Genomic DNA, 27,220 nt, shown 5'->3' on the forward strand with positions numbered 1-27,220 from the left:
TTGCTGACCCTATTTGTGGTATGGTTCTTATGTGACCTCTTGTAGTACTTGAGCATACAGCTAAGACTTCCAGTTCTTATCTTCAGCTGCTGTTCATGACTGACACCTCCGCAAAATAAAAACACCTACCTGCACTCCAGACTTCAGCATCCTCTAGAATCTGACTTGCTTCCATAGAATTTGGCTGAGGTCAGTGCACTACTGGCTCAAGTTCTGAGAGCTGGGTACCTCTTGCTGGAAAGCTGAATTGGCGGTTAGGAGTCAGCATCTGCATACTGACAGCAGCGTCTTTCATGACCTTGGTGAACACCCAGTTCTATTGTTCTGACAACCCAGGCATTTCAAGTGTTGCAGGCACTGTTTTTAGCACCTTATATAAGGCTTTTTTTTTTTTTTTTTACTCATCAGACAACTGCTATCTCTTAGTGTGTAACCTATTTTAATTCTTTCTATTTTTTGCCTAGAATAGCACTTTTTTTCTTGACTGTCTGGCCTTATTCTCTTATCTCTACTTTTTTGTTGAGCTGTGTTTCTTATTTAAATAAGTGTTTAACAGCTCTGAGTGAGATGGCCAGTTAAGAAGAAAGAAGGGGCATGTGATTGCACTCAATATCTGTGGAAAAACAGCAATAAAAAGTCAACACCATTTTCTCCGTTTCATAAAATGAGCAGCTTTCAATCACTGGATAACTGTTTATGAAGGATCTATATGCTGCAGAACAGTTATGTTAATTATCTGTTCTCAAAGACGGGCTTGACGCTTCTTTAAACAGTGCTCTGGTAACTAGTTCATGTTGTCCCTCACAGTGGCTACACACAGTAACTTTGACTTGCATGTTTTTCTTGCAGTGCTGTAGTGACACTTCTTTAACTTGACAAAGGCAGCGTTCTCCTGGTGGCTGTGTGCATTGTAAGCACAGCAACTTACAGTGACAGTGGCCTCACAAATAAGAGTAGCTCTAACATGCGCTTTTTTTGTCTGCTACCCCTTGGGGAATTTCATGTTTGTTTTAGCAGAAATGGTGGAGCTAGATATAACGATTACAAGTTAATACAAGCTTTGGGTGACTTTGTACAAATGATGCTGGAATCCCAGCCATACTTGGAGATTGGTAACAAAAGCTTTGTTAATGTATTGCTAGTGTATTATTAGCTTACTGTGGCTATGTATGTTTCTCCTTTAGTGTCCCTGCCTTCAGTGGCTTAGAGTAGGCTTTTCCAATCCATGCGAACTGGACCTTGCTAAGACATAAGATAGGCAAAAGGGAAGGAGGATTAAGTATGAAAATAATCCTGAACATGTGACAACAGCTGTAAATAACTTCCTGACAGATTTCTTGGTCTGTTTCACTCTACTGTGCTATGAATTTCTTCCTTTGCTTTTAAAGAATCCCTAGTATTGTCATGGGCTTGAGGAGGGAGCCTCTGACCAGCAGCTCTCAATTCCTCTTTACCTGGGTGGTGTACTTAAACAGTTGGAGGTAAGTGGCTTAAGATGTTTCAGTGCCTTCCTCCTAGGAATGAGCAGCTGGGCTGAGCCATTTGGACTGTTACTCTGCCTGAGATCATGAATACCTCTAGAGAAGCTTGTTTTTTCAGAACTTCCCAGGATAGGTTCATAAAGTGGAAAGCATCGTTACTTACAGCCAGCAAATGTATCCTATCTCACTTCTCCACCGGAGGCATTAACGTGTAAGAGAAATGGGCAATGTTGTCATCTTCCCATACTGGTACACAAGGTGCTTGTGTGTTGCTCGGAAATGTTGTCCAACCTTCAGTCTGCAGAGCGGCAGCACTGCTTTTGGCACTCTGTTGCATCCAGCTTGGATGAAAGAACTTAGCAGAACTCCTCTGAAGTGATCTTTTCTAGGATTTTAGCTGCTATTTCAAGAAATATTTTTTCCCCTAGGTGTGGACTCAAAAAGCCAGCATTGAAGGAGCCTGTTAATCCTATTTTGCCATGAGATTAATTGTTGTCATGTGCTATTGTAATTTTAATGCCATAATTCCAACCTCCTTAGAAGACAGATGTCCCTGACTCTGATTTGGCTCTGTTCCAGGATTTTGTCTTGCCCTGTTAACCATGTTGTTGCCAGAGAATATGCTCCTTTTCTTCTCTGTAAGAATTTAAAATTGCAGACTGGAGACACTGTTTTCCTTTCCTGAACTGGTATTGCTTCGTACATGGGGAATCTGAGATGACATGCTTTCTATCCTGAAAAATTATAAACGTCTCTGAGCTAGAAAATCATGAAGTTTAAAATGCACTTAACGGGCATTGGTAAAAGACTGTGTGTCTAGAAGCATCTTTCTTTTGAAGTAGCACCTTTTATTCTTTGTAATGGAATGTCTTGCTGCTTGATTTGGAAACTTTGGGAGACTGCAAAAAATAATCAGCTTTTCCTTATTTCTTGGTAGAGCAATAATGCTTCTGCACGGTATCCACACCATACACCTATTCCATCTGATTTCGTATATATTGCCTTATCCTGCTAGCCTGTATGAAGCAAAAAATGAAGCAAATTAGTCAATTTCTGAATTCAGGCTTTAGAATACTAAGAGAACTGCAAGGAAAGGATATTTACTACCTGAAGACAATCTCACATTTTTTTTATTATAAACAAAAAAAATGTTTTAACTGTTTTTGTTTGGTAGGTGAGAGTGTTGTGATTTTTGTAGTATGCAGACAATTGTATTAAGGTGAGGCATTGTGTATTAAGGTGAGGTGCACTATATTAAGGTGAGGCATTGCTTTTCATTTGAATGCATCAGGTTACAAGCAGTCTACCATAAACCATGGGTTATTACTTTCAGTGGTTATAATTACCAGCGGTTAAAACTGTTCCTCACATCTAGGTTGAATTCGTTTACTGTGGCTTGCAGCCACTATATTTCATTCTGACTATCTGCTATGTCTGAGTTCTCTTCTGGAACAAATCTTACTACCTGTAGATGCCTTCTCCCCTTCCCTCATAAATTAATTCTTTTGTATAAATCAAACTAATTTTGGGGGGGGTGGGGAGTGTTGACCTCAGACAATACTTTGTGTTATGATACATCAAACAATCGTGTTACGATCTCTTCGGTTTAAAGAGCCTCAGAATTTGCTTTTCAAAAAGGAAACCAAAAAACTACAAACTGTAGTGGTCTCTGACCATACTATCGATCACATTCTTGCTCTTAACTAATAGCCTGCAATATATACACAGCTAGCTCTCTACCATGAACCGAATTTGCGTGTTCTCTGCCACGGAGTCGCTGTTTTCTAAATGTAACCGACATTGCACAAGTGTGATAAATTCCTTGCTTTTGTCTGTAATGTGTCTATTCTAGTAGACAGATCAATGGTTTTGGCACCAATCACAAGTTTCAGTTAATTATTAGTATATTTCCTTGCAAGTAACTGAAGTCTTGATAACAAGTTATATGGGATTCCCCTAGAAATATGTTGAACAAATCTCTGCTCATCAGCTGTTTGTCGCTTAAAACTGACTTTAATCTTTCTGACAGAAATTACTGATCTTGTAGAATGTAGGAATGTATCTTTTTAACAGAGTAACATACAAATGCATTAGACCCATCCAGCCTTCTGAAAGGGTTTCTCCATAGAGCAATGAGTTGTAGTCCCAGATCCTGTGTTTTTTTTTTTTTTTTTTTTTTCTTCAGGATGCTCAATGACTTGAGTTCAGGGATAGGGTAGGTCCTAAAACCGCAGGACAGCTTCTTATAAAAATTTCTTGGGGAGCAGGATTATGCTGCGTGCATGAAAATGATGCATGCATATGTGGTTTCTTGGGCTACGATGGTAACGTAAGAGTTCCTACATAGTCCAATAGTTGCCACAAGCTCACTTTTTTTTTAACGCAAGTATGATTCTTTGACCTTCTTTATCTAAAGTAAATGGAGTACAGCAGGCACACAGGTTCATTGAAAGAAAAAGTTCAGCAAAATTAGATTCCTGTTCTCTTGGAGGGGGGGGGAAATGGTAGAGGAAGTGCTATCTGCCAGCGGTGCTGTGGTGTTCACTTACTCCAGAAAAGCAATAAGAAACAGCTCTGATCAAAAATGTGGCAGGTATGGGTAACTATTGTGCTCCATCCCTATTCTTTCCTTAGTTATCACTTAAGGCTAGTATGTATGGGAAGCTTACTAGCAAAACTGTCAGTACAGTGCTGGTAGGTGAATTCCATATGCAGGCATACTTATTCCAGAATAAACCTCCATTAATCAAATAGTGTTGATTGAATTATTTAATGAGAAATAGATTGATATGGTTATATTTTGCACTCTTAACTAGTCTTTATACAGAACAGACAAAAATTAACGCTTGGTCAGTTTTGTTCTTTCTATTTTCTGCTTTGTCTTCACGCATACCTCTAACTTTCCAATTTTGCCAGTTTATTAGATAAAGCTCCCAAAGCTGAAATAACTGAGGTCGTGAATATTCACTGGTAGCTCTTCTGAAGTTAGTACTTGCCCTACTGAACTATTATTTTTGCTTCTAGAACTAAATATCGTGGTTTAGTAGTGTTGGCAATTTGTAGAATTCAAATTCTAGAAGCGTATATGGCACATGTGGAGGTAAAGAGTAAATGGGCGGGTTCATCATGAAACAGTCTCTTTGAATTCTTCATGGAAAATGAAGGTAGAGCATAGCACTGGATCAGTTTTGTTTTATTTCATATGTAAATAAAGATTCCAGGTGTCAAGATCACTTGGAATGGAACTAGAGGGATGATTAACACTTAAATTTGGTAGAAAAGGAAAACTAATAATGAAGTTGTTGGGAAAAGATTGGTTATTTGTTCAGGACACAGAATGAAAGAAACATATTGTCATTGTTTCATTTTCTTTAGTACTTTTCCCGGTGGATGCGAGTATTTTCTTACTTGATTTATTTTTAAATATGAGAATGACAAGAAATATTAAATGCAGGCCAGCCTGTCCTTGAGGTAGTAGTGTAAATAACTGATTTTTATTTCTCAGTCCTCTTTAAATGTGTTTGGTGGAATGCATTTTAAATACATCTAAAACAGTGTCTTTTTATCCCTACTGGTATAGGTCTACTGGTATAGGTCTTTATCTGTAGAACTTATTGGGGCAGACAAGCTGGATGAGACTAGATTTTTTTTGTGGTTAAAAATAAAAAATGAAGACAGGAAAAAGTCGCAAAACAATAGGACACAGTTATATTTTGCTTTCAAATGACCTCTGTTCAGCAGTTCTACTCACAGTTTATAAAACTGAAGCCTGTTCTAGATTTTGTCTGCTACACTTTGACGCTTGCAATCGTGGAAACTGGTTATGGCTGTTCAGTTACTTTGCCTTTAGGTAGGTGAATAGTGCGAATTTTACCAAAGCCTACAACTTTGCTTCTGAAACTTTGAGTATTAATGTTTGTGCAGGAAAATCTGCAGTAGACAGTTTTACTCCTATAAAGAAAATTCAGCTGTTCCAAAGATGAGACTTACTTGCACTTTTACTCATATTTCATGGAGATGAATAATTCAGAAATGGTTATTGATTTTTCCTTCCATTTGTCTTTTTTCGTCTTGGGTTTCATCTGAGCTGCATCTTTGCAAGAAAGCACATGCTGCAGTGCTTATCCTGCAGGAGGGCATAAAAGCAGGAGGGAACAGTGCCTAAAATGGATGTCCTATTTGATTTCTGCTATCTAAAAAAAAAAATATATGCTTATTTCACATCTTTTCCTTTCTGGACTAGTAGGCCTTACAAGGAGCAAATAGCTGTTTACCATAATGCCCCCTACCATGCTTGCCGTCTACTAATGCTAGTTTGGAGGAACTACATTTTTACTCTTCAAATTTCAAATACGCCTCACAGAACAGTTCCTGTTCTGTAATCAAAGTATATGGCTGTTTCCTGTAGTATCTTTGCATGTAGTAGCACCTAGATCCTGTATCTGTTTTTTCTTTTTTTGCTTGTCTTCAAACTGCAATTCATTGTGAGAGAAGCTTCCGTACAATGGCACTTAAATCTGAAAACTGATAAGTCACAGGTTCTGCATTTTTGCAGGCATATGACAGCTGTTTTATGTTTCTTAAAGAAAATGCCTACATCTCAATGTTTTCCAACTCTAAATATCACACTGAGTAGAAAGGTAAAGGAAGACAGGTATGGGTTAACAAAAACTGCCTTTTTGAGAGAGTCTTCAATAGTTTTTTACACTGAGTTGCATAACAGAAATGACGGGATATTGCAAACTTTCCCATGTGTATTTTGTTCTGGAAATCTTACCTGCGCCATTGCCAATTTTAAAACTTGTTCTACCTTCTCCCCAGCCTTTCTTTTGCTTTGTCTACCAGGCTTAGCTTCCCATCTTCAGTTTGCGTAATCTTCAGTCCCCACTGCTTGTTGCCTGTTTGCCTCTAAGGATCCCGCTGTGAATTTCAGAACTGTCCTACAGGTGTCCTCTTTGACATCTGTTATCTGGATAACTAACAGTATCTGGTAAATCAGTGCCTCTGGTCTAATAGATACTCTCCTTAAAGATAGCAGCAGCCTTTTTGTTTCTGTTCAAGCCTTGGAGGCAGAGTTGAAAAAGCAGCAAGTCCCCAGGAATCTCATCCTTCTCAGGGCAGCTGTTGCCTATTACAAGAGATAAGTGGCTCTTTCAGGGAAAGAATGAGATAAGAAACTGTTAAACATATCTGGAAGAAAAAGATGCTCCCTACAGTAGGAAGGATCTTGCACTGTATTTTGGCTCTTGCAGCTTCTCTCACACTGCCTTAGGTATTTCTTTGTTACTTTTCAGTGCTAGACCTGGCTTATACCTTCTGTTGTTCTCAACATATGCTGAGACGTGGAAAGACATGCTGTGCCTCTGGCTGGAGAAGTCTGGTGGGTGCTAATTTGTTACTAATGCCAATGAAGGCTGCTGAGGATGCACAGGCAGCATGGACACTGTGTGTGGAAGACACGAGTTTTTCTTCAAGTAGACAAGTGCTACTTATTGGCAACATTTGGAGCAGTCTTTCCTTGAACTCCTTGTTATAAAATCACTAGGATTATATCCCAGTCCCTCCTTCCTCTCTACTGCATTAAGCCACCCTTTTCACAGGATGGCTGAGGTTGGAAGGTACCTCTGAAGATCACGTAGTCCAACCACCCTGTGAAGAAGGATCACCTTTTGGGTGCTATGAAGTCATCCTTTGTTAATGCAGGCTACACACTGGTTCCTACTGTGCCCCAGTATTTGCTTCAATCCCTCTTTATGTTCCTTCTGGTGTTTTAGTACTGCTCATGTTTGCTCCAGTTTTGCAGCCTTGATTTTTATAAGTCTCTTTATCTTTTCCATCGAGAGTTCTAGACAGGTCATCTTCTGTTATTTTCCCTAAAGCTTTTGAGTTGCTGAGTTAAATTAGGATCACCATTTTTAAAACCTTATTTTCTGGGACAAGAGAGACCAGAGTGTTGCCAAAGAACTCTCAGGTTTCACAAATTTGTTTAAAGTAGGAATTGGAAAAGAGGTTGATAACAGGTGCTGACAGTCTCTCTGGACCTACATTAAGGATGCTATTTGGTGAAGAAAATGATGAACAGACAAATGTAACAGATGATTTGGCCTATCCACCTGTAAACTTGTTAAAAACCACAGCAAGTCAAAGTCTAAAGAAACTATTTCTCAATAGCTCAGGTAATCACTCATTAGGCCCTGAGGTATCAGAAACATGAAAAGATTACTCTCTAAGAAGTGAGCATAAATGCCTAACAACACTGGACCTGCAAAGCAGTTGAAAGAATAAAATACATAAGGGATCAAATGTTCATTGACAACTAACAAGGTGTGACTGCTTTTCAGATATAGATACTTTAAAAATATAGACACTCGACAAGAGCACGAAATAAATACTTAGTCAGAATTTAAGCAGTCATATAGAATGGAAGGGTACTCCTATTTGTAAGTAAGAAAGAAAGCTGGAAAGACACACAAAATAGTTACACAGAAAGATTCAGGTGTATTTAGCAAAAACAAGTATTTTAAAAAATCCTGGTAAAGCCCATAAACAAGAGTAAAAATCATTTGTACCTGGAGAGAAAAGAGGATAGCCAAGAGGGTTGTAGAAGTGATTTTCCAAAAGCTTGAAACAAGTAGTCAGTTTTTCTTTCTTTTTTTTTTTCTTTGAAAGCAGAGAGCCTGTGGAAAAGTTAGTAACTGGGTAGTCAAAAAATAATCTTCCAACAGGATGGATGCAAACAAATCCTTGCACAATTGCAGTCTCCTTCATACAGTATGCTGTGGAGGTATCCTGCTACTTCTCTAGTAATTACTTTGCCAGGCCAGTCTTCTGTAATGAGATATCAGAAGTTGGAATGTGGACTAACAGAAGTCAGAATTCTCTGCACTGTAAACTGTGTGCTTTTCATTTAGAGGTGCTAAGAAATACCTGACCTTACTCATAAAAACAGAACTCAAATTAAAAGCATGGCTAGGGCTTGGTGTATCCATGGTAATCCTTTGTTCCACCAATTCAGATGCCTGTATGCTGTTTATTAGAATCTCTAGTCTCATTAAAGACTTGGTGCATGGTTATGAAGGAAAATCAGGTGCATTTGAGCCAAAGAAGCCTGTGGAAGATAGCAGGCAATTCTGAGCCACTGTCAGAATATTTACTGTAAGCTCTATTCAGTATTATGCTTTAGCTTCGGTTCTCGGAGTTCTGATATTTCACCAAGAAACTCAGCCTTCACTTTATATAAACTTTTCTACATCACAGAGAAAAGCATGGAGGTGCGATCCTGGCTGTACCCTAAAACTTGAAAATAACAAAAAACATCTTAAGAAGTCATTTTTGTTATTTGTGCAGGCCTGGAGAAATAGCCAGTTTGTGGCTTCTAAGTATTTATGATCAAGAACAATCCTATCAGTGCAATACAGACTGAGGTACACAGTGATGAAATAAATGTTCATGTCAGTAACAGTTTAAGTCCTTATGTAATTCCATGCTCTAGTCAGTGGGGAACTACACCTTATATCCCGGAAAGTTTCTAGGCTCTTTCCAAGCCCAGTGGACAGGGACTACGGTTTCCCAGCATAAAGAAAGGATCTTTGTTTCAAACCCTGGTGACTTGGTGGCTGTCATTATTTGACTCATTGAAGGAGAGTTTTTGTTAGTGTAAGTGGTAGAAACTCCATCCCTTCTCTAATTCTGTTAAAATAAATCTGTCCTTGCATCACAGAATAGTGTCCCTAAATATCAGTGTTCAAGTGGTTCTTGGAATGGAACATCAGTAAGCCTTACTTAATACCAAGAGCACTAGTTTTATTTTTTTTCCCTCGATGTTTTGTGGTCCTGATGTCTGTGATGTCTTATAAGTGACAAGTGAAATGTCCTTATTTCCCGAAAGAATGAAGAAACCATGATGTTGTTGATCATAGCTCTGTAGGTCTTTCTGGCTTTAGAAAGTAGGAACTGGAAGCCAGAAAATTGCCTTCCCTTTAGGAACTGGAAGAGACTTCAGTAGAAAGTCAGAAGTTCAGTAAGTGCTTTCTTTCTTAGTGCACCTTTTCTTCTGTCTTTGACAGCTATTCTTAGGGGTTTGGCTTTTATTTTTTCTAAATGATAATTTGTTGATCTCTTTAGAAGCTGAAAAGAAGAGGCTATCTGCAATTGTCATCTGATCACATAAAGGCAGGAGGGCTGCCTCAAAGAACTGTTCAGAAGGTTTTTCAGGCCAGTTAAATGACTGGTTTGTGGTAAAGGCAGTAGCTGTTTTAAGAATCCCTTCGGCTTTGAACAAATGTTCTGCTAGTCAAGCAGCACATATATGAGCTGATTGCACGCCATGGATTTGTACTTTGTGAAAACTGCCTTAACTCATAAGTAATTCTTATTTGTAAAAACACTTGTGATAGACAAAAACGCATCCCTGCCTGCCAGGGCATGATCATGTAACCAACTGGAAAGTGACGGGATAAATTAGAGGCAAAAGATGCATCTGTCTCCCGTTCATTCATTTAACATTAACAAAACATTTCTGATATAAACTCTCAATAGCAATTGGAAGACTCCCATTTTTTTATGATTTGTATGGAGGCAAATACATTGAGGCAAAAGAGAGAAGATCCTGTTAGCACTTCTCACTTTGTAGACTTCTCACTTTATAGAAAAGGCAGAGGAAAAGCACCATTAAAGACGTGAGAGTATGGATGCACTAGTGAAAGTTAATGGGAAATAATTCTTTTTATTTTCCTCTCCTGAATTAGGGAGTATGACACAAAATCACTGGCCAGAAGTTACAAATCAAATACGCAGAAGGAAGTACCTTTTGCACATGATGCATTGCTAAACAGTTGCCACAGAGTTGAAAAGTATACGTAGATTCAGAGCGCAATAGAGAAATTTCTAAATGAAGATGGAAACAACCTTTGTTGGAGAGCGAGGGCTCCTAAGCTGGTGTCTTCCAGAAACTAAGAGGTATACCTGCAAGTATACCACTCTGTCTTGTATCTTATGCTCTTGCACAAACCTGTTGAGTTTGGAAGGGACCTTTGGAAGTCATCTGGTCCAACCCCCATGCTTAAACAGGGTCACCCAGAGCAGGTTGCCCAGGACTCTGTCCAGCTGGCTTCTGAAGATCTCCAAGGAAGGAGACTCCACAACCTCTCTGGGTAGCCTGTACCACTACTCAGTCACCTGCACAGTAAGGAAGTGCTTCCTGATGTTTAGATGGAACCTCTTATGTTCCAGTTTGTGCCCACTGCCTCTTGTCCTGGCACTGGGCATTGCTGAGAGGAGCCGGGCTCTGTCCTCTCTGCACCCTCCCTTCAGATGCTGATGAGATCCTACCTGAGCTTTCTCATCTCTAGGCTGAACAGTCCCAGCTCTCTCAGCCTTTCCTTGCGACAGATGCTCCACTCCCTTAATCATCTCAGTGACCCTTTGCTGAACTCCTTCCACTAGCTCTGTCTATATTGTTCTGGGAAGCCTGGAAATGGACACACAGCTCCAGGTGTGGGCTCACCAGTGCTGAGCAGAGGGGAAGGATCGCCTCGTTTGACCTGCTGCCACTCCTTTGCAGTACGTTAGCTTTCTTTGTGGCAAGAGCATTGCTGGCTTGTGTTCAGCTGGGTGTCCACCAGTACTGCCAGGTGCTTTTCCTGCAAAGCTGCTTTCCATCTGGGTGGTTCCCAGCATGTATTGGTGCATGGGGTTGCTCTTCTCCAGACGCAGAATGTTGCATTTCTTGTTGAACTTCATGAGGATCCTGTCAGCCTCTTTCTCCAGTCTGTCCAGTTCCCTCTGGATAGCAGCACGACCCCCTGGAGTATCGGCTGCTCCTCCCAGTTTTGTGTCATCTGCAAACTTCTTCAATCACTTAATTGCAGTTGTTGGTATTTCTCTGTAGCTGGGAGGTTATGCTGTACTGATGATTCTGGTGACTGGAAAGTAATTGTGCCCCCCACCATCTGTTAGTTGCCCGATTTGACTGTCAACTGCGTAGTTGGGCACAGAGCTACAGATCAGAACTGCTCCTTGTGGTGACTTTTACTTTGGAGGTGAAAGCAAAACTTAGAAGGCCGTGTCCTCTCCTAGTGCTTGCCACGGGCGTTCCTAGCCACCACAGGAGGCTTACTGGCATGTGCAAGTAGCTAGTGTCACTGTCTCTGTGTTGGAACTGTCAAGTAGCAGACTGGGATGTGGCAGGTGTAACAGAGCAAATCAGCAGCTCCCATTGCATGGAACTTTTTTTTTAATGTACAGCTGAAGTTTGTCCCTTTGAGTCCCTATTTAAAACATATATATATATATATATTTAAAAAAAAAAACCCTCAGATGTTTGATTCCCCTGTGTTAATGTTTCCTGAAGTTCACAGATATTAGCCACTGATCAGCATCATCTGAAAGCTAGGGAAAGTAAGGTTGTAACTTATTATTAAAATGCATCGAACTTTGGTGATATTTTTATTCCTGAGCATTCCATTGCCTCTGACAGCCCTCAGAAGGTCACTGAGAGGGACACTTGCTGTAGGACAGGCAGGATGTCTTCAGCTTTCCTAGTTAACTCTGTAAGCTGGGACTTTGTGTAAGGCAAGCAGGACACTGGTAGTGGTTTTCAGTGCTTGCTATGGATAAAAGGTTACTATTGGCAATTAACATATTATGGAGTAATTACATGCCATGCATGGAGTGTTCCAAATACCGGGCTAGTAGGCCCTCGTTCCTGCTCTGCTGGGCTTAGAAGCATGTTTCCCCTGCCTTGGAAGTCTAACAAATCAGGCACTCTGATATTGGTTAAGAAATGAGTTGCAAAGTTCTTGGTGAAATGCTTAAATCATTTTCTGAAAACCATGCTGGAAATAATCTCCAGAGCTCAGGTTGCTGGCCTTGCTGGCCTGCTGGCGTTGCTCACTCAAATTCTGCCGCTAGCCAGGCACCACTGCCGAGCTGCTGATACTGTACCAGACCTTTCCTGCTCAGTTTAGGGCTAACCTGGTGCAAAGCCCCCCTCAGATGAAGTGGGGAGTGCCGCTGCTCAGGGGCACTGCTCTGAGGAGTAGCCTGACTGGAGGTCGCGGGGGAAAAAGCGTTCTGGCAACGCGGGAACCCGGTCGTTTGCGGGAGCTCGGCCCCTGTCACGTACCCGGAGTGCCCGTGCCCACGAGCGCCCGGCCCGCGCCGCGGCCGGCCCCGATGGCGGCGCTGCAGCGGCAGGCAGCGCGCAGGGGGTTAAGGCAGCCCCGCGCGGGGCCGCGGGCGCGGCGGGGGCCGGGCGGCTCCGCCCTCGGCTCGCCCTGACACAGCAGCTGCCGCCGCGGGCCTGCGCCGCGCATCCCGGGCTCGCCCCGCGCCCCGCCACGGCCGCCGCTCCGCGGGCCGCGCGTCCCGGGACACGATGGTACGTGCGCGGTGCTCGCCCGGCCCGGCAGCCCCAGGCCTGGGCCGGGCGGCGGCCGCCGTCAGGACCCGCCGTCGGGACGGCGAGCCCCTCGCGGGGCCAGGGCGGCGCGGCGCGCGGGCGCTGAGGCGGGCGGCGCGGCTTTGTTCTGGGGCTGACGCCGTCCGCTGCCGTGCAGAAGGCTCGTCGGTCGGGGGAGGATGGGTTCGGGGGGGAGGAGGGGCGCGGTGCTGGAAATGCAGGTACCCAGCCCGCGGACCGCGCCCGGCCCCGGCTCCCCGGCCGTCCTCTGCCGGACCGAGGGGCCGGGTCCGCGCTGCCCTCGCGGGGGAGCGGCTGAGGGCTTTGCGGCGCAGGCTGCAGCGGCCGCGTTTGGCCTTCCTTGGAGTCTTATTGGAGCGGGGGGGCGACTGGCCGGTGGTCGAGGGGGACGGGGTAGCGACAAGGGGGCGAGGGGGCTGCAGATAGCGCTGATCTTTTATGATCTTTGTGAAGACCTCGCCCCTTTCAGCTGCTCCTGTCCTGGGTATTGGGACAGACTGAATTCCCTAGCTGCTCAGCTGTTTACTGCACTTGTGTCATTAGCTCAGGCTCAGAGAAGGATGTACGGTGAATCTGGAGGAGACTGTGGAGAAGACAGTCTGCCTGCCAGGGGCTCACGGAGCCAGCGCCGCAGCGTTATGACCGATCCTGGCGTGGTCGTGCCTGAAGATGGAGCGCTCGGGAGAGGGGAGGCGGCGGCACAGGGCATCTCGCGGGCGCTCCCTTTTGGCAAGGCTCGGGGAAAGGCAGCGTTAATGCCTGTACCACCGTCCAGCTCAGTGCTGATGCTGGAATGAGGCTAACGCCTGGCAGGAGCGGGGAGGGCTGATAAGGTGGACTGTCGTGCTGCTGCTTAGATGAAAGAGAGGTACAGGGACCCTCCTGCTACTTCTCTTTCCTTCAGTGCTGCACGCCCACGCACGAGTAGTCTCGGAGTAGCTGAAGTATGGCTTTGAGCTGCTCAACGCTACATTTTTCCACTACAGGAGGCCAAAAAGCATCCCAACTCTTCCAGTTAGTGGGGGAGGAAAAAGGGAAGGTTCTTGCAAAATGCAAGTGATGCAGCTTTTCTAGGGCAGCGGAGGAGGAGAAGAGATGTGGCTGGATTTGGAGTTGAATTTTGTAATAGTAGGCTACAAGGAGGCATTTTGTGCTTTAGAAGTGAAAATGGCAAAGTGCTTTCTTTTTCCTAGTAGCAGTCCTTTGTCATCCCTTACCCTGCTGTGCTTCCCCATGTAGCACAGTGGTGTATGGGGCCAGCTTGTCCCTTTTTGAGGAGGGGAGAAGGTGCATTACCGGTGGCGCAGTATGATGACACCTTTGCAGTCCATGGACACACAAGGATCTGTTTTTTTGGATATCTTTGTCCTCCTTTAGTATTGTCTGTAGTAAACAACTTGTTAAAAGTGTTAAATCATCTATGCTAGTGCTAAAATGTGTTGAAGCATTTCAAAATAGGGCTTTTTATCTACAGTGTCCAGAGCTGGAGCAGGGTTTAGCATGTTGCACATATCACGCTACATGACTGTGAATATCTATCGGAAACTGCTGTTTTGGCTGTGAGGAAGAAAGAGAAGCAAACCTCTTTGACTGAGGAGGGAGCAATTAAAAGTCAGTACTGATGCCAACAAAAGCTTTTTTAATAGAAAAGAGAGGGGCCACTGTGGCTGGGGGCTGTGAGCGATCGGGCTGGGGCTCACAGTGATGTAGGAAGGAGAAAAAGGAGGGAGCTGGACATATTTATCGCACAGCGGGCTTGGAGGGGAGGAGCGTGGCTGCTGCACACTCGCACACGCAGAAACGCGCACACACACACTGCGGCAAATTCTGCAGCTGGTGCCTGCTGGCTTATGACTGCAGAAAAAACAAGCTCCAGTTTAAACTCTCTGATCTCAGAGACGAGGCGTTTCTATTCCAAGTATCTCTGGTTCCACTGCGAAAAGCCCTGCAGGCTGGGCACTCTTCCAGAATGACAGGGATTCCTTTTTCTTCTGATGGGGCAGGGGACCTTTGACTGCATAAGGTCAGTATCCTCCCTGTCTCCTTGACAGCTCTGTACTGCTTGGTTGCATCCAGATTGCATGTCTGCCCTTACACTTCCTCCAGCAAGTAGTGGTTGTATACAGGCCAGAAACTCTTTTTCTCTCCCCTCCTTTCCCTTGATCTGACAAGGCCAGGCTCTCAGATCTTCCACCCTGCTCCCATTTTGTGGACAGAGGGATGTGTAGATTTGCAGTAGTTTCTTTCCTGGCAAAATAATCCATGAGAGGAATGTCTTTCATGTTGTCTTTGCCATTCTTCCACGTCTGTGTTGTCAGTATACCTTAGTCATGACCTCAGCAGATATGGAGGTAAACAGACGATGGACTTGAGCAGAGGAATACAGTCAGCAATAGCCAGCACAGGCTCTCCTTGATGAAAGTAAGGAAGCCGTGTGTAAGTAGACAAGAAATGCAGCGTGTCTCATTCAAAGGAGGGTGGCTGGGCACCAGAGTAGGGGTGGAAGAGGGATACTACAGCATGAGCTTCTATGGGACATGGTCTTGCGTTCTTCTGTCTGTCTTCATTCACAGACCATCCTAGGTAACTCCTGGGATGGCTGCATCTCTTAAAAGAATAAGAAACTGAGAACCAAGTAAGGATCCAACAGTATGTCTTTGTGATAGGTGTCTGAGATCCCAGTGGGTGCTACTGCTGTCCTCTGGGCTAGCACAGCCAAATGTGCTATGTGCATTATCACAGGCTTTTGTTAGTAATCGATGGATGGGAAGGAGAGAGACCTGCAGGCCATCGAATGCTACTGGAGGACAAAGAGGACAAGACTGGTTAATATACAAGGACTTCACAGTAATAACTAGCTCAAAATGAAGGGTGTACCTTCCAGCCTGTGAAGTGTTTGTGAAGCAAAACTGCTGCAAGGGGAAGGAAGGGAGGTAGTATAGTTACTGGGCTGATGGATAGTCTCTGTGTATGGGAGGGAAGAGAATAAGTTACGTGTATATGAAAGCTTAGAAATTATTCAGGGGAAGATTTACTGCGGTGAAAAAAGAGGATTTGTTTTTCTTTCCCCTCAAAAATCCTGAATTAGTTACAGGTCCGTATCATTCTGCAGACACAAGTCTTGCTGCTGTTGAGAGGAAAGACTAGAGAAGGTATTGAGCTACTTCAGTTCTAACTTGGTTGGTGTTTGTTCTTTTTTCATCCCCTTTGAACTGCTTGATTGAATTGTGTGAATTAGAGCAGCTTGGATGAATTCTTTGGACTCCTCTTACAAATACACGTTTTTCTTTGCCTAGAACAAACATTTTCCCCTTTGCTAAAGCATTAAAGGTAACAAGTTTCTACAGGTTTAATGAAAACTGTGGGGCAGTAGAGGAAAGTGATCCAACTTAGTGCCTTCACTGGGACAGTACATAATCTGTTTGGCCGGCCATCTGGGCAGTCAGCACTTACGCACCAGCTGGTCAGACAGTGCACTTCTATCTCTGAGTGTGCTGCCCCTTGACTAGTTGGTAGTTATGACTCATAAGAAGACCTGAGGATATTGCAAGGAACATGGAGGGTAGCGAGGATTATTACAGTGGGACAGTGCAGTGTGGACACATGAAAATAGTCATTAATTGCTTGGCTAATGGAACAACTTAATTGTGTATCCGGTGCTTCAGGGAGCCTTCCTAGGCTTTATTCACAGATGAACTTGAGCATTGGTGTCCTTGGCCAGCAGGTTCTTAGTTCTCCTGAGACAGGCCTCTAAGTCTTGCTGAGTCAATCTTTCAAATGGATAGAATAATAACCGAGTTGGACTATTTTTATGGGAAGTGCAATTTGGTTTCCCTTCTACGTTCCAAAAGACATCATCATGCAAATATCTATGTTTTAAAATAAACGAGAAAGCCCTTTCTTAGCTTCAAAAGTAAAGGTTTGGATAGTTCCTTTAGGAGGATGAAATTTGAGAATCTCAAATGAAAGGAGGAGTGTAAGTCACAGATGGGGTAGGCTTTAACATGCACGTCTGTTATCAGTATGACCTACTGAACTTGTGTCTCTTTGTATGTATTATTATCTTTCATGGGCCTTCTTGTGAAGCACCAAAATCTCTTGCAATTTGCTAGGACCTACCTCAGTGTCCTGGGTTCTCGGTAGACCAGGTATATAAGGTTCTTGGTGGCTTTGGCATTCTGCAATACAAGAAATCTTTTTGTGAATTTTTACTGACTTTTGAGACCCTGGAGAGTAAGGTGCAAGAGGAGGAGAACTGAACTATAGTCACTGGTCAGTGTCTGGGGCATTTTCCCTCCATTTCTTTAGTGTGAAGCAAAGGTAAAAACAAATCACAGAGCTCAGGCACAGCAAGACTGCCAGACCCTTCCTGTGTGATGTCTGAGCCAGTTCTCCTTTATCTCCTGGGATTCAGCTAAATGCCTCAGGCAGCAGTGGTTTAATAAATGGTTGTTACTGAATATGTTCATAGAGTACCCGACCTGAAAGTCTTTTAGCTCTTTTAACCTTGGGAAGGAGAGTCCATTCCTGTCTCAGGGGAACTGGACATGGTAAGAAAACAGAAATACCAGATGGCAGGACATAAACAGCACAAGCTATAGCCTTAACCCTCACCAGGAGGCTTGTCCAAAAGTTGCACGGTACCACTGCTTAGGTGGGCTGACATTTTCTAGCTCTGTTTTTCAGGTATTTTGTTAGTCTTGAGAAAAGTCCTTCTGGTTCTTTCCAGTGAAAAGATTAAAGCTGTAAAAACTTGGTTCTGTTTTTCACAATATGCTATAGGAAGAAACAGATTTAAAAAAAAAAAAAGAAGCCTGGAAGCATAACTGGCAAGTCTAGATCATCTCTTTCCTCTACTAACTTTCAAGTTAAGAGATTCTGTTACGAAACCTTGCCTAAATTGCTTTTCCACTTCCTGTAGCTAGCCAGGGATTTCACTGGGATATAGCCATCTCACCCATGCCATCCTCTGTTAAGTGCCCCTGCCAAATTCTTAAATATCTGAGAAGTATGGGAGGAAAAGGCCCTTATCTCCATTTTGAATGTTGTCTGAGGAGTGTCGGCCTGTCATCAGACACTCATGTTACTAATATCTATCTTAGAGGTAAAATGGGCAAGAAACCAGTGACTTCTTGTTGGCTAGATTTATGTTCTGAAAAGCCTAACTGGTGTGAAAGGGGTGGACCGCAGTACTTGGACATAACAGAGAACATTGCCCAGGTCATATAAGAAGTAAATTGCTTCAAACAAGTACGTGGCATCTTTTCGAAGAACCAGCTTGCAGGCTGGTAAATATGAGTGCAGTTTGTGTTTTGGCCCAGTTCCCGACGGCCAGATTTGCATGAGTGTTTTTATTGTTAGGGGTTTTCTTTCCTGCTGCTGGTCCATGTTCAAAAGCAAAGGCGGAGGAAGTGGAATGCATGGGACTGTGGAAGGGGTCTGTGCCTGCATGACTCTGACTGAGGGAGCCAAACAAGTGAGAGGCTCTGAGACAAAAGTATTCATGATCTTAGAAGCCTGTTCTAGTCCTGTTTATTCTCCCAAGTTGGTAAGTTCAGTCCCTGATTGCACTGTGTGATCTGTGAACTAAGAGAGACCTGGCTAACTGCATGGTGTTAAGAAGTAGGGGCTCAGGTTATGAAGTGCAACTTCACTGAGTGAACTCAGTGCAAGGCAGACTGGTGAGAAGCAGTGGCTGAGTTGATCTGTCACCAGTATTGACAGAAGATGTCTCTACTCTTACACAAGCCTCCCTGGCTTCTCTTAAATACTTCTCTTCTCATTGTTGACCAGACAAGCCTTTTATTTGCTGGCAGAATGCACAGGTGGCCTGGAAGCTCTGCACCTTTAAATAACTTCCTGTATCTCTTTCATTGTCACCATACTCCATGCTGTAAATCAAATCCCAGGAATGCAGGCCATGTAGAGAATTTATGAAGTGGCAACTAGATCCAAGAGCGCAGTCAAAATACAGCAAGGAAAAATGTTGGCAGAGGACAGCTGCTTCTTCCTCAAACACTGACAGAATACAGCCCTTCTGTGCTTTACCACTGCTGTCACACACAGTCCACAGCTGGTTTCATAAACATGTGTTGAATAGAGATCACATTCAGCATGTCATCTTCAAAACAAGCAGGTGAGAGAGAAGAAAAGCTACTTAGAATGCGACTATTAACCTTAGGGCATAGGAAGGATGTTTGAGGAGTCTAAACAGATGCTAGAAGTCAGGGGCAAAGAGAAGGCTTGCTAGAAACTTGGCATCCGGGTGGGCCAACAAGAGGAAATCTCAGAATGATTTGTGTCCTTATTTGTGACAGTTGTCCTCTCCCTGATACGACTAAATTCCCCCTGCCTCAGGCAACTTGCTTACACAAGATCAGCAGTTAACATTTCATATTGATCAGTTGTCCAAAAAATAAACAAAAATCGTGGAGAAACAGGGCAGATCATGAGTTACACCTCCAAGTCAGACCAGTATCAGTCAAATACTTCAAAACTAGGAGAAGGACATAGCGAAGATATGCTATGTTCTGTTTGTAAGAACATGTAGCCTGTTACTCATATTCTTATTAAAATTAAGAAATTGGAAGCTGCCTAGCTCTGCTACTTACAGGAGTCTTTAGCACTGGTATCTGGAATGATGCATCTGCCTCAATGCCAAAGAGTTTTATGGGAGCCTCTTTTCAGGGACTGGTGGCAAATCACAGCTGAAATTCTACTGACAAGGAAAACAAGAAAAATTGATCTGTTTTCCAAAGGGAACATCATTAGTCTGTCAAGGGTTGGTGGAGTGAGGACAACAGATAAGAGGGTGTTTTAAGGTGTTCTTAGGTTTCCTTTTGTGGATTTAGCTGGAGACATTTAAGAAGCTACATCTCCAGCTCCTCACAGCTGAAGATAATGCCCGAATGCGGAGTTGTGTTCTTGATTCATGGGAATGCCTTACACTATTTCACAGCGAAAGAAATGAGGGGAGCTTCAATCAGCAAACAACTCCAAGAAGGAGAGAAGTTTCTCAATGGGAGTTTGAGTCAGCTGAAAGGAACAAAATCTCTCCTGACTGATTCTGCACCTGGCAAACTATACAGAAGTGCTCATCTTACCCATTAACGTAGCTCAGCTGTGGTGTAACTTCCAGTTCAGGGACATTTAACAAACTGTTAGGAACAGTAACTTCTGAAAATAGATACAGCTGTTTCCAAAGTGAACATCTGTTTCTTCAATTAGTGGTTCTAAAATGGCTGAGTTATCAAATTGTTCTTTAGTATAAAAGTGAGACAGTATGTGCAATTGAAAAGCAATGAGATGGTTGCTATGGCTGGCATGGTATAGAAATAGAAGTTGTCTGGGAGAGGAGCTGTAGATGGCATGAAAATATTAGAGGCAAGATAAGGAATACAGAGGAAAATGATAGGAGGGTGTAGCAAGTACCCAGCACCTCCCATACCTTATAAAAATAAAATAAAAAAAAATCACCTCCTCTTGTTCAGGTGCTGGCTTACCTTCATCGTATTTCCCCAGAAAGTTGTCAGGCATTCTGCACAGTCTGTTCTTATCCTAAAAGCATGAATGAATCTCCTGACAAGCAGTAGCAGTACAGTAAGGTGAGTTATTAAACATCTCTAGCAAGGTCCACAAAAGGAAACCTGAACATTCCTTCCGGCACCTCAGGCCTTTCAGGGTGGGGTGCAATGCCTCCCCCTCTTCTCTGTGTCAGCGCCTCGCATCATGAAGCCCTTGAACTCTAATAGGCTTTAGTGCACGTGGTGTTGTATTCCTGAGTGGATGCTCTTCTACCCTCCGCCCAGCTCCAGTCTAACAAGAATATAAGTAATAATGGTAGATATGCCATATGTACATAAAATTCCCATCAGTCCATGGCTGGGATGTTACCCAAAGCTAAAACCAATACCAGGAAACTTCCACAGCTGTTATCCATGCTAACTGACTGAAGCCAATGTGGGTGTACTTTCAGGTCTGCAGTCCCTACGGCATGCTTTGCTCCATGAAGATATTCAGCTTATCTTCACACTTGCTGCACGCTGCGTTGTGTTTTCCTGTCCTTTGTAATTGTTTATTCAGTTCCTTCAGATGAAGCATCTCCTGTTGCACGTTCATAGGACTCTAGTTCAGTAGTGCCATGATTCTGGTTATATGGCTTGGTATCCTAACATTAAAAATCATAGAACGGCTCACATTGGAAGGAACCTGGAAAGATCATCAGGACCAACTTTTTTTGGGAAAAGAGAAACTAGATGAGATTATCCAACATCCTGTCTAATCACACCTTGAAAGCCTTCAGTGAGGAGCTTCAGCTTCTTGTCTCCTGATGATCAACTGATTTTCATAGTCCTGCTAAAAATATATTTTCCCTTTGCTAATAGTGATTTTTCTCTAGCTAAGAGAACATCACTAGAGAAAATCTCTGAGATAGATCTTTAGATTTAATCCACTGATAAATAAATATTTACCTATTTCTGCAGAGTGTTTGAAGACCTAAAAATAGGAAGTTATGTGAAATAAATCTTTATTGTAGAAAGTTTCAGAATATGAGAGGGAAACCACTTGCTGGTGGACCACAGAGCAGTCTGATGCCAATTCCTTCTTATTCTCAGCTGCTGAATCATGCTAGAAAGCTAAAACTACAGCACTTTTCTCATAATATTTTTATATAATAAGCAATTACTGTACCTGTCACTGTTTACATGTGCTGATTGTGATAGGACAAGGGGGAATAGTTTTAAACTAAGACAGGGGAGATTTAGATTGGAAATTAGGGGAAAGTTTTTCACTCAGAGCATGGTGAGGCACTGGAATGGGTTGCCCAGGGAGGTTGTGGATGCCCCATCCTGGAGGCATTCAAGGCCAGGCTTGATGCGACTCCGGGCAGCCTGCTCTAGTGGTTGGCAACCCTGCCCAGAGCAAGGGGGTTGAAACTAGATGATCTTTAACGTCCTTTTCAACCCAGGCCATTCTATGGTTCTATGTTGTGAATAGAAGCTGGGGGAGAAGACTCTGGGACAGCCCCTTTCAGATGTGGTCCAACCCATTGAGTTGATAGCACCCTTTGCTCCACTCATCTCTGGAAAAAAAACAAAGAGTTGGACATACCCAGAACTGCTGGGATCTCTACCTTTCTTTAGGCACCTGAATCCAATGATTGGGCACTGCTTTGCACTGCAGCCTCCCACCTAGCACTAAAAATATCTCCTAGTCTTTACTGAGCAGTTTACAACAAGCTCCAGCTTTAGTCTTCACCTGGTTTTTCTGCACTTACACTGCATGAAAATCTCATGTCATCTGACACAATACTACCTTTTAAGGAAAATGAGCAGTAGAGTGGGAAACATCCCCTTGTTCTGGTAAACGCAAACAAGTGGGTCCACTGGCATGTTAGAGATCCTGCTTGAATTCCTGAGCTGGAAGAAATGCACAGATTTAGGATTGCACCAAAGCAAAGAGGTCTCCCTAACCACAGGGCGCTGCCAGTACCAGTGTGCGCTTTGTGTCCCCTGCTGAAATAGCTGTGGCTTGCATAATTGAATAATTATTCCTTAGAGCTGTTGGGTGAGGGAGAAAAGACACTCACTGTACAGTCTGGCATTTGGGACACAGATGTGTCATGATCTGTTCACATCTCTGTGCTAGCGAGTGTTTCAACTACGTATACAAAAGAGGCTAACTTCAGCTGGAGGGACCAAGAGCAGCTCTGGTCTGTCTCTGGCAGACATGGAACCAAACAGAGGTTCATTCATCTCCCGAGGGAGTCAGCCAAGAGCAGACCAGTGGCATCTTCATTTGGGTTCTTTGCCTTCTACAGTACTGCTGGATACAAGGCTCCATGTGCTTCCAGATTCCTTAATACTTCTCTGTGGCAAATCAGGATTGGGATGTAGGCAACACCTTGATTGTGGGCATGGACAATGATGGATTGGAGGGTGTTTTGAGCAGTCAAGAGGAATAAAAAGGTAACTCCGACAGCCTGAAGAGCAAAGTCTCATGGCAAGCAAAAACAAAGAGGTTTAAATTGGCAAAGTTTAGTGACCCTATCGTATCTTCTCAGTCAAAGCATACGCTGAACCCAATACAGCCATTTTTGTTTGAAAAAATAACTGGGAGTCTGGGATTTTATGTGCATAAGTAAGAGTATCCTGCAAATAATTTTCTGAAAACTTTTAAGGGAGAGAAAGAAAAGTAAAAATAACTGACGAATCAGTGCAAGTTTAAGAAAAAAATCTTTATCTGCTTTTATCAATGACTTTAAATGATATTTAATTCTGGCAAATATATTCTGTTGCAATCTAAAAAACTGAATATTTTGCTTTGAAATTAAAAGTTTTTTAAGAACAGTTCATTAGTAAAATGATTGTTTTAATATTGTAGCCAATATGAGCACTACATCAGCTTTGGAATCTAATTTACAGTCTGTGGAAACTAATTGAGACTGTGGGTCATCTTCTCTCTTCAGAATCTGAGGAACTGGCCAAGCTCCTTTCCTTGTGCTTGGGTGATTCAGTTTGGATGTGGGATGTAACTCCAAACATGAAGGTGGCTGCCTCCTACGTGGCTAAGTTCCCAGAAGTGGAAGTGGACTATTTTGCTCATCCAGGCTGATGCTAGCACTTTCTTTGCTCCTGTTTGTCCTCTAAAGGTCAAACCAAAATGAGATATAGCCATTTGCTCTCCATGCCACGTTTGTGGCAGTGGCAGTTACTGCTGGTTGTGTAGGGCCAGGCATTGTTGCACAGATGCTCTACTTACAGCAGCTGCCTCCCTCTGCCAAAAAAATGAACTGTCAGTTTTCTTTAAAATAGAATTTTCCCCAAATCTTTCCTTTCTAGATCCCACTACAAATGTCCACATGCTGTTCAGAATTTCTTCAGCCAATCCATCTGAAAAGGGATTTCTTTTTACATTTGTTGGGGATGCTCCTCTTGGATGTGTTGGGCTCACAGGCAGCAGGATGGGTGTGTGCAAACTTTCCTATTGCTGCTCACATTTCAGTTCATACTGCCAGTGCTGTGGTTGCCCACAGGTTGCCCATGCTTCCGCTCACAACTATGAAAGCACCAAAGCATGTGTCAAGGGTTGATATAGCCCCCTCAGCTGTTACAGCAGGTCAGGGATGTTATTCCTGCAATACAGCAAGGACGCCCAGGTACAGAGATGCACAGCCAGTCGGTAGGTAAGGAGGTGCTGAGCTGTGATTTTGCAGTTGCTGGCTTGTGTACTGGCTGCCAAAGCAATCTTTGTGTTTATTTTTTAATCCCTGAGCCCATCTGACTAGCTGGCAGAGCTTCAAAATCTCCTCCAGCCAGAGCTGGTCCTACGAGCTGTATGCTGCTCAATCTGCATGCTGGAGGAAACAGCTTCAGCAGCTGCGTGCCCTGCAGGTGGTGGTTTTAGGACATTGCTTCCAACAAGAGTGCACTCGCTCTTCTCCCTCGCTGCTAAACAATGCAGGGCTTCCTTGGTCTTGTTGGTATGGTGGGTCTATATTGCAGTAGGAGGTAGGAAGATGTTTTTGCACAGAGGGGATAAGAAGCGGGATCCTGCTCAGTAATCTGTCTCTCTTCCAAGGAGCTGTAGCTTGCTGCACTCATTACAGTGTTGGAGTGTTTGTGAGGAAGACAAGGGAGGTAAAGAGGAATAAATAATATTCCCTGGATGGGGGAGAGTTGGTTTCTATGTGGTCAGATGAACAGCCTGCATTCTCTGTATGCCGAGGTCCTGCTAGCTCTGTAGTGCAGACTTTGCATGTTCCCATCAGATACTTTTCCAGGCTAAACAGTCCCAGCTCTCTCAGCCCTTCTCTCATCAGAGAGGTGCCTGTGTCCTTTAATCATTTTTGTGGTCCTTATGTGCATTTTGTTTGTTAAGGTTTGGTGTACCAGTCAGAACATCATGGCTAACTTTAGCACAGGCTCCCTTGAAAGATGCCTCTGTAGTGCTCTGGCCTAGGTGATTGTATTTTACAAAGATGAGAACCTGGGTACACTGGCCTGACAGTTGGTCTCTTATTTCAGGCCAGTGAGTTGTAGCTGTAGTTTCTCCAGTTCTCATCAACAGAATAATAAGACCTCTGAGATTTGGTGTTCTGAAAGATTACAGCAAATGACAGGCAGCAGCCCTTGCAGCTATACTTGTTAGCCCTTCAGATCAGCCCAGAAATTATTATTCAGCTACAGTTTTTTATAGGTGCTTTCAATTAGAGTGGCATTGCACATTACATACAAGGATCTCTGTTGGCAGCAAGAGCAACTTTTCTGCCTCCAGGGCCATCTGTCTGCTTCCGGGATCATCTCTGTATTTGACATTCTGCTTGTCACATAGTGACCCGAGAGCACTGTCCTTTGTTTTAGCCTAGACTGATCTTCCTGCATAGTCCTTTTTGCTTCACTGCTGATCACTAAAAACAGTGTCAGGTCCTTCATTCTCTCACAGTATGTCTGTTTGCATACGTAGACAGCTGTGGATGGGTAATTCACACCAAAATCTATATGGCTTTGCTCATCACTTGCTTTCCTCCAACAAAACGAAATAAAGTCTACATCCAATGGGCCACATAAGCTATACATACTCTTAAAACAAACAAAAAACTTTTCTCCCTCATCAGTCATGATCCTCAAATGCAGCCTGCAAATTCTGAAATGCTCCTTAGTATTAGCTTTAGAAGTTCCTCTGCTATTGCCTAGAAAAGCTGTTGTTCATCACTTCTGGGACATTAATGTATAATGCTTCCCTGGACAGTTCCTGCTGACTTCCATTCAGGAGGCGACTGCCCTATAGAAAAAGAGCTTTATGCTTGCTATCTGTGGTCCTTCAAGATGAAAGTGGCATTGCTTCTGCACAATAGTAAGTATTCTGATCTATGTAGAGGAGGAGAATACCCCTCTCTGAACTTTCAGTGAAGTCATGAACGAGGCATTTATATAGAAAATCTTTACATATCATATACCGCAAGCAGTTTGTGCAGGTAAAAAGCAACTAATACCATGAGTCAAAAACTAGTTAAGAGACAGAAAACAAATATATGGCCAGGTTTGTGCAACATGAAGGGGTACAAGAACAAGAAGTGCAAGGGCTTCATGATTTCCTACTAAATATAAAGTTGATCAATACAGCAATGACCAGAAAAGGGTTTGGAATGAACACGGGGGTGGATCAATTTACAGATGATTCAGTTACTTATATCTAGAAATGACTGTGAGGAACTTATGCAACTAAACTGTACAGTCATCATGATGTCACATTAAATTTATTGTCAAAAAATGCAAGATCAAGTACACTGGAAAAGTTAAACCTTCCAAACTCCTTGTAAGAGCTCAGTTAATTGCATTATGGCAGGATGAAATTTGGATGTCACTGTATACCCCTAACTGAAAATCTTTATTTGATGCAAAGTTAATGTCAGGTTACGCTATGATGCATAAAAAAAATAAGATAGGGAATAATACAGAAAATACAATAATTCCACCCTGTGATTTTTTTGTGTTCCTTCTTGTTTTGATACTTGCACTCTTACTTATCATAAGGGCCGTAGCAGAACTAGAAGAGTTTCAAGATTTAGTGACAGTGGGATGAGAAACTCTAGAGAAACTCTCCTTTTAAGAAACAGATAGCAAAGACTAGGGCATTTCTGCCTTGGTGGGGATATAATAGATAGAAACATTCTCTGGAAGTGCACAGGCATTGTGGTTACTGCAGTAATTAGAGTGTGCCGTAGCACACAAAGTGAAGATTCATGTGAAAGGGGGATTTCAGTGTTAATTAAATTTATTCCCAGAAATACTGGGGGAGAGGAGATTTTGTTTAATGTATGCAGCAGGTGAGCATGGTTTGAGAGGGCTGAGCAGGGATGGGGATCCATGTTCAGAATGCACCTGGAGATCTGTGGTCCTCGACCTGTGCTCAGGTGTTTGTGCCGGGCAAGTTGAAGACAGCAATTTTCATGAGCCTGAGAAGGATAGTCCTCATACTGTAAATGTATTTAAAGGTTTTCCCTATTTGCAGTGAGATTTCCAGGCATGCATTTCACCATGCTAGGGCTCTAGTAAGGACCATGGCTATGACCCAAACAGTGTGCTTTCAATCACTGCCTGCAATGTAAGTCACACTGTTACTCATTTCTGTTGCAAGTAATTTTTGTTAGTAAGAAGAAGGATACCGGTCAATGTGTTTAAATCTTGTGCAGGCCTGTACAGAGGGAGCTGCCAGCAAAAGGCTCCTCAGACTGATGAGCATTTGGATTCAAAGAGGCTTTGGAATGACTGGCATTCCCTTAGCTGCAAAGCCTGCAGCCACTTGGCTGTAGGTC

The 27,220-nt window shown here is 43.2% G+C and overlaps 1 protein-coding gene across 3 annotated transcripts in view; it reads left to right on the forward strand.

The window, feature by feature from the left end:
- Nucleotides 1–27,220, forward strand: part of MAP1A (microtubule associated protein 1A) — a 58,536-nt gene that overhangs the window by 8,558 nt on the left and 22,758 nt on the right. The window contains exon 1 of one of the 3 annotated variants that reach the window (XM_067003546.1): nucleotides 12,788–12,861. The exons of 1 other annotated variant lie outside the window; for it this stretch is intronic. The gene's annotated coding sequence lies outside the window, so the exon portion shown is untranslated. Of the gene's footprint in view, nucleotides 1–12,787; nucleotides 12,862–14,589; nucleotides 14,927–27,220 lie in introns of those variants that run through there. One more of the 3 variants, XM_067003545.1, reaches the window with a different exon arrangement.

Source organism: Anser cygnoides, chromosome 11 (genome assembly GCF_040182565.1).
Source record: "Anser cygnoides isolate HZ-2024a breed goose chromosome 11, Taihu_goose_T2T_genome, whole genome shotgun sequence".
NCBI lineage: Eukaryota > Metazoa > Chordata > Aves > Anseriformes > Anatidae > Anser > Anser cygnoides.